This window comes from Microtus ochrogaster, chromosome 1, assembly GCF_000317375.1.
Source record: "Microtus ochrogaster isolate Prairie Vole_2 chromosome 1, MicOch1.0, whole genome shotgun sequence".
Taxonomy (NCBI): Eukaryota; Metazoa; Chordata; class Mammalia; order Rodentia; family Cricetidae; genus Microtus; species Microtus ochrogaster.
This window is the reverse complement of record NC_022009.1, coordinates 69,331,232-69,342,630: the sequence shown is the minus strand read 5'-3', so window position 1 is coordinate 69,342,630 and position 11,399 is coordinate 69,331,232.

Sequence of the window (11,399 nt, the reverse complement as noted above, 5' to 3'; positions counted from 1 at the left end):
AAAAGAAAAACTGACGTGAATCAAAAGATTTTAAAATATCCATACACATAGCTGGATTACTCAGTATACTGGCTGCTTTTTCAGAGGACCAGGATTTGATTCCCAGCATCCACGTGGTAGCTTATAGCCATTTGTAACTCTAGGTTCAGAAATGCTTTTGTCCTTTTATGCACCCGTATGGGCATAAGGAATAGACAAACATACATGTAGGAAAACATTCATCTACATAAAATAATACGATAAATTTAAAAAGAAATCAACACTCTATAAAATATACATGCTTGTATTTTATCAGTTAATATGTCTTCTTAAATTTTTAATATTAGCCTGTAATTACAACATTTCTTCCCTCTCTCCGAACTCTCTCACGTTCCCCTCCTCCTCCTCCTCCTCCTCCTCCTCCTTCTAAATGTACTTGCATATGTATGTGGTGGGTATGTGTGGGTGTGAGTTGTGTGTCTCTGTGTGTGTGTTCCTAAATATAATCAGTCCAGTCCATAATGTATTACCTGATTGTGCATTTTTAGGGATTACCACATGCTACTGAACAACTGGTTGGTGTTGTTTCTCTGGACAATACCAGCTCTCTTTTTCCCAACTCCCATCGCTTGCCTATAGGCCATTGTGTAGGGTGGATGCCACATGGACTTTTTATCATATCCACTTTAATAGTTTTATTGGTGTTATCTTTGCTCACCTCTTGTTTACACAGTCATGTCAGAGAGACTTTATGGGTATGGCTTCTGGTGTTACTAGGGGAAACAAAACACAATCTTCCAGAGAACTCTATGATTTTTTGGCTCTTAGCCTCTTTCCTCTACCTCCTCTTTAATGCTCCCTGAGTCTTAGGTTCAGGAGGATTTTCTAGATGTATATAGTTGGACTGGACTCAACAACTCTGAGTTTACACTGATTATGGTTTTCTTCAGTGTTCTCTGTCTGTTGCAAAGAGAAGTTTCCTTGATGAAAGTTAAGGACTATGCTTATCTGTTCATATAAGAACAAATGACAATAAGAAGATCTGAAGATGACATAAGGAATCATACTGTTAACTATTTACCTTTAAAAGCCTTCATGTACTTTGATGTATAATTATATGTAAATAGATTTAATGAACTTGCCTTATCTAGGTTGACAGTGCTCTCTCCATGACTCAAAGGCCATCTAACATAACTCCAAAACAGACCCAGGAAGCCCTTTTGAGTTGATGGCCAGATCAAAACCAACAGAGACTCCCAAAATATATAACTTATTACTGTTGACCTTGGTTACCTTCCAGGGGTAGAAGGTAAGTCCGTATAACTGAAAACACCATGTACAACAGGAACAAGGACCAGACACCCCTGATCCAGAACTTATCTGAGTAGTCCTTCCCTGAAGACAAACTTTCATCGTACCAGAAATCTCAATCATGCTTCCAAATAAGGAGACAACCAAAATCCTACCAAGCTATGACAGCCCTATGAACCACATCAACTACCATCAGGGCATGATTACTCTAAGGATATATGTATACCTTGACAATAACCAACAGTTCTCTAATTGGTTTTAAGACATGCTCAAGAAGAAAGAATCCATGCTTGGTACTAGAAAACTAATTAGCTACTCAGTGCTTGTGAAGTCATCATGATTGGATGAAATCTAAGACTACTAATTTACTAAGCCAGCATAATCCCTAACAACAATCTATAAACATGTTCCATATCAGTTAAAATTATCTTTAAAGTTATTTTACCCAAATACATACTTATATGCTTACTAGATTTCTCTTCTTATCTCACTTTAGGAATTAACTCTCATTTTAATTTTTTTCCAGACTAAATAAAAATAGTTCATTCTTCAATACAAATAATATAGCTATTCTAGTTCAAAATTAACTAATTTCCCTTCAAATTTTAACACAATCCTTATAGGCCATTTACTGACTTTTGAGTGTACCCCAATAATTCAATGAATTGATAGCTTTAAAAATATAATTAGATAAGTATTTCTATCAAATGTGGACACACTGATATTTTGTGTTCATAAATTCACACAAACTAAAATATAGTTAAAATCTGTATCATATAAAATGAATAAAACTACAAAAAATATTTTCTGAAGTTACTACTTACTCTGTGTAAAGCTTCTACTATGTCTCATTTTTTTACATTAGAAACTAGTATTTGAAGAAAGAAGCTGATTATAAATATCATATATCTTACAGGAGCTGAAGGAGTCAAATAATTGTCAAAATTCACAATATTTTTAATAAAGAAAGACAACAATGGCTCAGAGCATTCTGGAAGGTTCTACTAGAAATTTGTTTTACATTTATTCAGTTAAAAACTCTTTTTTTTTTTCCTTAATGAGAAAAGTGTCCTTTCACTGTGAAGTGGTTTATATTTATTTTTTTGTGTGTGTTTGGAATATTTCCTAAGCATCTTTATTTTTTTAATTTATTTATTTATTGAGGATTTCTGCCTCCTCCCCGCCACCCCCTTCCATTTCCCTCCCTCTCCCCCGATCAAGTCCCTCTCCCTCATCAGCTTGAAGAGCCATCAGGGTTCCCTGACCTGTGGGAAGTCCAAGGACCTCCATCCAGGTTTAGTAAGTTGAGCATCCAAACTGCCCAGGCCCCCCCAAAGCCAGCACGTGCAGTAGGATCAAAAACCATTGCCACTGTTCTTGAGTTCTCAGTAGTCCTCATTGTCCGCTATGTTCAGCAAGTCCGGTTTTATCCCATGCTTTTTCAGACTCAGGCCAGCTGGCCTTGGTGAATTCCCGAAAGAACATCTTCATTGTCTCAGTGTGTGGTTGTACCCCTCGCGGTCCTGAGTTCCTTGCTCGTGCTCCCCCTCCTTCTGCTCCTGATTTGGACCTTGAGATTTCTGTCCGGTGCTCCAATTTGGGTCTCTGTCTCTGTCTCCTTTCATTGCCTGATGAAGGTTAATATTCAGGGGGATGCCTATATGTTTGTCTTTGGATTCACCTTCTTATTTAGCTTCTCTAGGATTGTGAATTAAAAACTCTTATATAGTAAGTATTATACTAAATTCTTGTGATTTTAAGAGAATTAAGACATGTCTCTAATGCCATATAGCTTCAAGATAGCCTGGATTGCCTCATATCTGACTTTAAAATGTTGGTAGATTGGAAGACAAAAAAAAAAAAAAAGTAGAGAAATCAGGACATCTTAAGTAGTATTTGGTCAACTGATCCCCTAATAATACTCAAAGAACACTAAGTTCACCAATCTACTTGATGTCAGAAGTATCAAAATATGAAAGATGCATAAATCTTTAGCTCACACCAAGTTTCACATAAAAAAGGAACACTTGTGTTGTTTGTCTTATTCACTTTTCTATTACTGTAGTTAAATACAAAGACAAAGGCAACTTATAGAAGACAAGTTTATTTGAGCTTATATCTCCAGAGGGTTAAGTTCTTGACAGAGAAACAAAAGTGTTAGGCTTGGGAACTGAACCAGCAAAGTAAGGGTTTATATCCTTAAAGATAAGCAGGAAGCCAAGCAAAGAAACTCGGAATGGTTTCTGGTTCTGAAACTACATCTTGCCTCTGGTGATGGGTTTCCTACTTAGTAGGCTGCACCCACTAAGCATCCCCAAACAGTACTACTTAACTGGGTACTGTACATACAAACATCTTAGCCTATGAGAGGCATTCTCATTCAAACGACCAAACTGAACTTCAGAAAATGAGAGAGAATGGCTCAGAGGTCGAGATGTGAAAGCAAACTATGTTGATTAAATAGATACTCTGTCTGAAGATAGCCATATAATGTATGTGTAAATATTCAAAGACAGTAAGACACATAGTAAAGATAACACTGAATGCCCTTCTGAAAGTTTAAAAATGTTTTTCGTATAAAGAATAACACTTGGCAGCTGGTACACGAGTTAATGCTGCCTTAAAAACTGAGACACAAAGTAGTGAATTTGGATATAAAATTAATATTCATGATCATATCAAAATAAGTTATTGAGTCAGATGTAACGCAGAGGTATGAGTGTGAATTAAAAACTAGCAGTGCCAAATTTTGGTTAGAAAATTAATCACAGGCCTATGGAGGAGGATTAGCCAAAGGGTCCAAAGGAATTTTAAAATGTTCAATTTTATATCCGTACATATATCAATTTGGAAACAGAGAACAGCCGATTTTACAAATAAAGGAGGCAGTAGGAAGGGTGGAATTAAAATGCAAACTTGAATCAGCTACATGGAGATGAAAGTGTTTTGAGGAAAGGATGAAAGAGGTGAAAGCAGGGGGTGTTTGGGAAAGGGACCAAAGACGGCTGAATAATGCAACAGGAAGAACGAATCATACGGAAACGGAAAGAATTGTGAATGCTTATCCTACCATGTTTCTCTACTCCATGGTGCTTCCTCAACTGGAAATGACAGAAGAACAACGGGGAAATCTCACCACATAAAATCACCTTGAGTAATTTCCAGGGTTTCCTGTTATTAGGTTTCCTGAGATTTGGGGATGTAACTTAGTTGTTTTGTTTTTGTTTGGTTGTTTGCTTGATTAATTTTTGAGACATATTCTGTCTATGCAGCCCATCTTGGAGTCAAAGAAAAGACCTGCTTCATTGACCTTTCGGGTGCTGAGATTGCAAGCATGAACAACTATATTGAGTTTTCATTTTACTTGATCTGAAACTTAGAAAGACGGCTAGAGAGTTTTACCTATAAGAGAAATGTCTGTATATTTAACCTAAGGACACAAAATATAAGTGGATATAAGTTAAGGCCATTACATGTGATGGGTGAATCATAATAAGTTATAGTGGAAATAACTTAAATTTAATGTTTTACTTAATCAAGGAAGGTCTGCCCATGAGCACCCACTAAATAGACCTTGAATATAATTAAAAGTCTCAAATACTCCAGCTCACTGATTTTACCTTGATCTTTGGGCATAACTCAACACCACTGAATTTTCACCTCTTCGAGAAAGATGAAACCTGATGCATGTTGCACAGCCCTAGTCATTTCTCTGGCTACTTTTTTTTCTCCTGCCTCTATTTTTTCCCAGATGCTCCTCATTCTCATTTGCCTTAATGTTCAATCTGTTCTTTGGCTGTTTTAAATTTGAGTGGAATGAGTTTAATAAACTTACATGCAATCATTTCAGGGGCCATGTGTTCAATACCCACTGCAGAGCTGGGCACTGCATTAAGTCACAGACACACCAAATCACCATGATGAGTGCAGTCTTCATCCTGTTCCAGAACTGTAGTTCATTCTGTGAGAGGTAACCTTTGTAAAGTTGACATCCCACTCTTGTGGAGACTGGAAGTGTGGAACTCACGGAATATCACTTCAAATCTCAGTTACACAAGTCATCTGTCACACCTAATTGCATTTATTAATCAATTAACTATATAAGAGATACCTTTAATGAGGTAAGTGCTGAAATTTCCTGTGATTTAGAGACCATAAATTCAATCAGTTTCATGAAAACCCTCGAGCAACAAGGGAGTCTGGACAAATCAGGGCACCAGCTGAAGGACCACAGATTAATGAAGCTCATGATCAATAATAAACTATGGATAGATGTGATTATACTGGAATAAAAGCATTTCATTTTGAATACTGTTGTCTAAAGCCACATTATTTACGTTTTGTAATTTTGCAGAAACAACTTCTTATTTCAAGTCATATTGTTCTAAAATATTGTGTACTAATTATTACTTGGTTTCTTGATTTCCATTGATTGTAACACAGTAGTAATAGTAATTACATGGATAATTATTTTTCTTATTTTTGATGCGAAGAGCTACCTAGGTCATTCTCATGCAAGTATACAACGGTGCACTTTGAGAATTCACATCTCGATGCTACATCTAGCCTCAGCCTCCTCCTATTATCTGCTTTGCCCTAGACACTACCACATCTGTTTTCATGAACTCAGGGTATATATGTGTGTATATGGTTATAAAGCCATAATATAATAGTTTCTTTTGCTGTGGAAGATTTCAATGAAAGGACATACAAATGCTACATGTTTTTCTCTGATATCTCAAGTTATTTTTATTTATACTTCATTTTTTAAAAATCATGTTTTGTGAGTTTTGTTGTTTTGCCTCCTTATATGTCTGTGCCCTAGCAGGCCAGGAAAAGGCATTGGATGACTTAAAACGGAGATTACAGAGGGCTACAGTCCCCTATGTGGATTCCAGGGAACAAGCCCAGGTCCTCTGGAACAGAATCCAGCCTCCTAACCTTTGAGCCATCTATCCAGCATTTCAAGTTAATTTTAGTATTCCCAATTGCTGACAAAATTTTCAAAAAATAAAAGTACTGGCAATTCTTTGCTCTTTTTCAGTACTTAGTTGTATTATTTATTAGGTAACACCTTTCTATGAAATAAAAATTATAATAGCGCCTAGCTCTTGTTCTTATTTTACACAAACTAAGGGTAAATATTTTGTTTAATGTTTAATATTCTTTCTACTACTAAACTTTTACCTGGTTGATAATGTAGGTAGCATAGCTATAATTGGTATAGTTAGGAACTATGCCTATTCAGATTGAACAAGACAAATGGCAGGGCTGGGAATGGCACGGTATTAAGAAAATAAATGTGTTAAAAAACATATATTTAAAAATATAGTTACAAAAAAGAAATGAGAGCTATTTGAAAATCTTTTTCAGATATAAACAATCACATTTACTGCAGCATGTTGTAGAAATACAAAAGCAAACGATATTGTCTAGAGAACCAGTGAGAACACAGACTTCTGAACTCCTTGCCACTGCTGGCCAAATACAAGATGAGTGTAATCTACCATGATTAATTGCTTGTGTTTTTTCTCCAAACTGTATAATATAATCAATGATACAAATGTAACTCTAATGTATCTTTCATACACAACCTTAATAGTTTTTATTGTATCCAAATGTTGCTTTGCAAAAGAAAGCACTATATTTGACGATATCTGCTTGTATTATTGCTCTATCCCAGACCTCTTATATATGAATTTTTATATCAAACATAAAAGTATATATTGTGATCTATTTTGTGTTTTAATATTCTCAATGAAATAATCTGACAAATGTGTTTTAAAAATCTGATACATTAAATAAATATAAAATTTTGTTATTATAGCATGGAATCAACACAGCAAATAAATGGTCTGATTTTCCGTAGGTTCGTGCAGCGTCTGAACTGCCGCAGGCAAAGACCATCCAGGGAATGGACTTTCAGCCTGCTGACCAATGCCTCTCCTGCGCCATCCTTCAAACGACCCAGTCTACCCAAGCACCACTCAAGAAACTGACATCTCACTGAATGGCCCTTCATCACCCCTAGTCCTCTTGATGACTTCCATTTAAAAAGGGCAAGTGTTGCCCCCAGAGCCTGTGAGTGGCTCTCCCCTGAGAGTCACCTGACTTCGTTTCCAGCTTTTTAGCCCTCTGTAAGCTGTTCCTCATCATCTTGCCACAGTGTCTTCTCTCCATTGTACAAAGAACTTCTGAAAAGAAAAGTCTAGGTAATATTGAGGAAAGTTGCATTTACTTCCACCTTTACCTTAAATATTTCTATTCTTTCTGATAGCTGATGAAGCAATATCCTGTGAAATAATAATCCCAGTTTCCTCAGTTGATGAATCCACTATCTTCTCAGAATACCTATATAATTTTTAATTTTTAAAAAATTAGCAGAAATTTGTGCCATCAATAGAAATAGGTCAATGAATATCCCCTTGTTACCCCCAAATACACCTTCAAGGCTTCATCTACTGTTATTAAGTTACTATGAAAACAGATGAAACATAATAATTATTCACAATATTATGGCTTTTTTCCTTGAGGCATAAGAAATAGAAAACACAGTAAGTACATTTCAATCCTGAACACAATATATGCTATTATTGAAACAAGTGTTTTTACTGATCTAGGATTCATTACCGAAACATCAACTTATGTGCTGGCAAAAATAAATAGCCATTTCATTATGAAAAAAGATGATCTCTGTATTTATGATGGTGAAGGTAAGATTTGTAACTCTCATGTGCAAGTCTCTCACTCATTGTCAATTGCACTTTTCAGCCAATGTCCTCCGAGTGCTCTAAAATAAGCCTTCTTGAGAGTATTACACACAGATGCAAAACTAAATGCAAAGCCACAGAGTAAATTTCAAACCAAATCACAGACTTCAAACCATCTATCTATGTAAATACATGTGTAAATGCACATACACACATACACGTGCACATATATATTGATTCATTATATACTTACTAAAATTTTCATTGAAATATATTTATTACATATGTGGGATTATTTTGCAGATGATGAGCAGTGAAAATCTGTGGTAGAATATGTCAATACTTGTGTAGATGGAGAAAAATAAGGGACTTTGGTTGTTTAAACTGGGGAAAATTGGATTATTTTCTTTAAACACATGTTGGACAATGAAAATTTTTAAAGGAAAATTTTGTGTGCTTATATTTTCATTCTGGAAAAATCACGGTTATTCCAAGTGAATTTTTAAACACGTTCTGTTGATATACAGTGAGAGACTGGCTGAATATTGTCAGCTTCTCTGTGCTTGCCTTCACCCAGCTTCTCCCAAGCACGATGCTGGCCAGAAAGGAATCAAAACTCAGAAAAAAAGACAGGCATTGTGTTTCTAAGCTTGCTCTCTCTTGGTTTATACTATTCCTGAAGCAAGAAATATTTTACATATTTTTGTACTAAGCTTATCTTGCACTCAAATTGTCTGGCTTCCTAACTGCATGCTAAGACTGATTTTCTAGGAGCACACTGTCCTTTTGTTTGGAAAAGGTGCATCCTCATCTTTGTTATCTTTGCTGCCCTGTACTGTAGTCAAAAATGAGGGAGAATGTAAGTTTAGCTTGTGAGTTGATACAAAAATAAATGGAATAAGATATAATCAGGATTCTCATCAGCTAATTATGCCCAATTTCCACTACACCTCCATCTTTTCAGGCCTCCATGTTGGAAGAAGCAGCCTAACATACGTCTACTATAGATACTTTCCAACTAGCAAGTCAAACGAAACATTCCAGTTGATAACTGTGTAGATATTCATGTAGTACATTGCTTAAAAAGAAACAGACTTTGCAATCACAAGCAAAGAAATTACTATGGATTATGATTGTGATTTCACTGTACCACGATACAAGGCATGCACATCTCTAACTCTTGCATGCTCTTTTTTTCCTCGTGCAGTTGCAAGGTCCCTTTACCTTGCCTATCTATTAAACTACAGGTCCAGACAGAATCTGAGTCACATTTTATAGCATAACTGTGAGAACGGCGTGGTCACAGAAAAGCTTGCTTTTGTTATTAGTTTCAGGACCTCTGGGATATTAATTCATCATTGCACCTTCTCATCGCTTCATCCATTATGCCTGTCTATAGCCTATGTGGAGGAAAGAATGATGTAGGCTCCGACTAAAGCAATAGCATGAGATTACCAACACAATTACTTTCTGTGTAGGAAGAGAATTTTCCATAGCAGCAGAAATGACTACAATCTGCTTTAGAAATATCCTTGTTGCTTTGGCTTTTCAAGGTTGCTATAAGTGAGATTAGCAATATTAATCTATTCTTCGGTAAGAAAAGATATTGTGTATGGAAAATTAAATGGGACCATCCATTTTTAGAATTGAAATGCTAAGCTTCAACCTCCTTCTTCAACCTCACCGTTTCTCCCCAGTGCGCTGCGGGTGTCCATGCTACAGGGAAGCATCCCTGTTCTCTCTCTTTGTTTGACTCTGATTTTACAAACAACCATGGTATCCATTTCCTCGGCTTACAAGATCTGTGAACAAGTAGCGCCAAGAATCAGCCATTTTATTCTCTCTTCAAAATGCTTGAACATCCTAACTGCCTTTCCCGCATTTTCACATAAAACATCAATGTAAATGAGACTACCGGACTAATCAATAAATGTAAGAGGATTTTTATAATGTTGCTGTGCATTAATTTGAAAATTTAAAAGATTAATAATTACTGTTTGAATGAACTAAGTACATTTTTTTCTGTCTCTCACAAATTCAGAAGCTTTCTGCTAACAAAGATTTTTTCTTTAAAAACTGCTTTCCACCTCTTAATAAAATGAATGCTAATAAACAGAGACCAATGAATAAGCAACTCACTTCTTTTTGACACGGAGTCTGAGCTCCATCTCCTGGTCATAGGCTTCCATGACAACTGAGCATCCTGTAATTCAAAAAGGAATTAAAAGCTGATATTCTTTGCAGCATCCTGAGCAGCAAAGGTGGGAGATAACGGGTGGGAGAAAAACTCACACCACACTCGGAGCAGGTAACACATTAGGGCAATGGTCCAGGGAAAAGCACATTTCTGGGTCACTGCACTTACAGTAAATCTGTTCAGCCATTTAGATGTTGCTTTTAACTGCATTTCCCAGGGCTTGCTTTGGAGACTAGGTCATTGAGGAACAAAAGAATAGAAAGGAAATATGTACTGGAGCTGGAGACTTGGTGCAGGGCTTGTAAGGCTTGTGCAAGGCTAAGGGTTCAAGCTTCAGCCCTGTGAAATAAAACAGAACTCTAAGAGTTCTGAACCTCCTCCATATATAAACGGATGACTATCTGACTCAGAATCCCAAACGTTCAAAATGTTTTAGGTTATACAGCATTTTTACAAAACCAAAATATTGTAATCCAAATATATTCTTTATAGAACTAGTATTTGTGTGCATTTTTCAAATTTTTGGCATTTTAACTACCTACTGGCAAATTCAGCTCCAGGCTAAGAGACCTGCTACAGTGCGCTCACTGACTTAGATCTTCTAATAGTTTTTTTTTTCCCCACACAAAATAAAACCCTACACTTTGTGTCTAGCACAGTAGCTACACAAACCCTTGTTTAGCCCATATTCCTCACCTGAGACCATGCATCGTCAAACAGCGTAAGACAAAAACTATTTGCTGGTTTATCCTTTATGTTATCAAAATAAATAAAGAAATCTATTTGCATCAGTTTATTATGAACTAGAAATCAAAGAGGCTAATTTAAAGTATTATTACAAATAAAAATATAAATTGTTTTTTGAAATTGGTTCACAAAAGGAAAACTCTATAGACATAGAGCAAACTATAAAGTTTTATATCTCAACAAGCAAAGCCAGTCTCGCTGCAGATTTACTTTGCTATCATTCAGAGCCCAAGTTTGTCGCCATAACTGCAGCCATAAATCCATGGTCAGTGACTCTGAACCTACTGGCCTCACAAGGAAGTATTTCCAAACCATAAATATCGGCTGATTGAAATCCAAGGTCATGTCTTCAGGATGATTTATGGAGCTAGTTAGAGAAACTGCCTCAGACTTATTCCAAATGAACAAGAACAATTTCCACAAATGTGGCTACGTCCTTCATGGAAACATCCAAA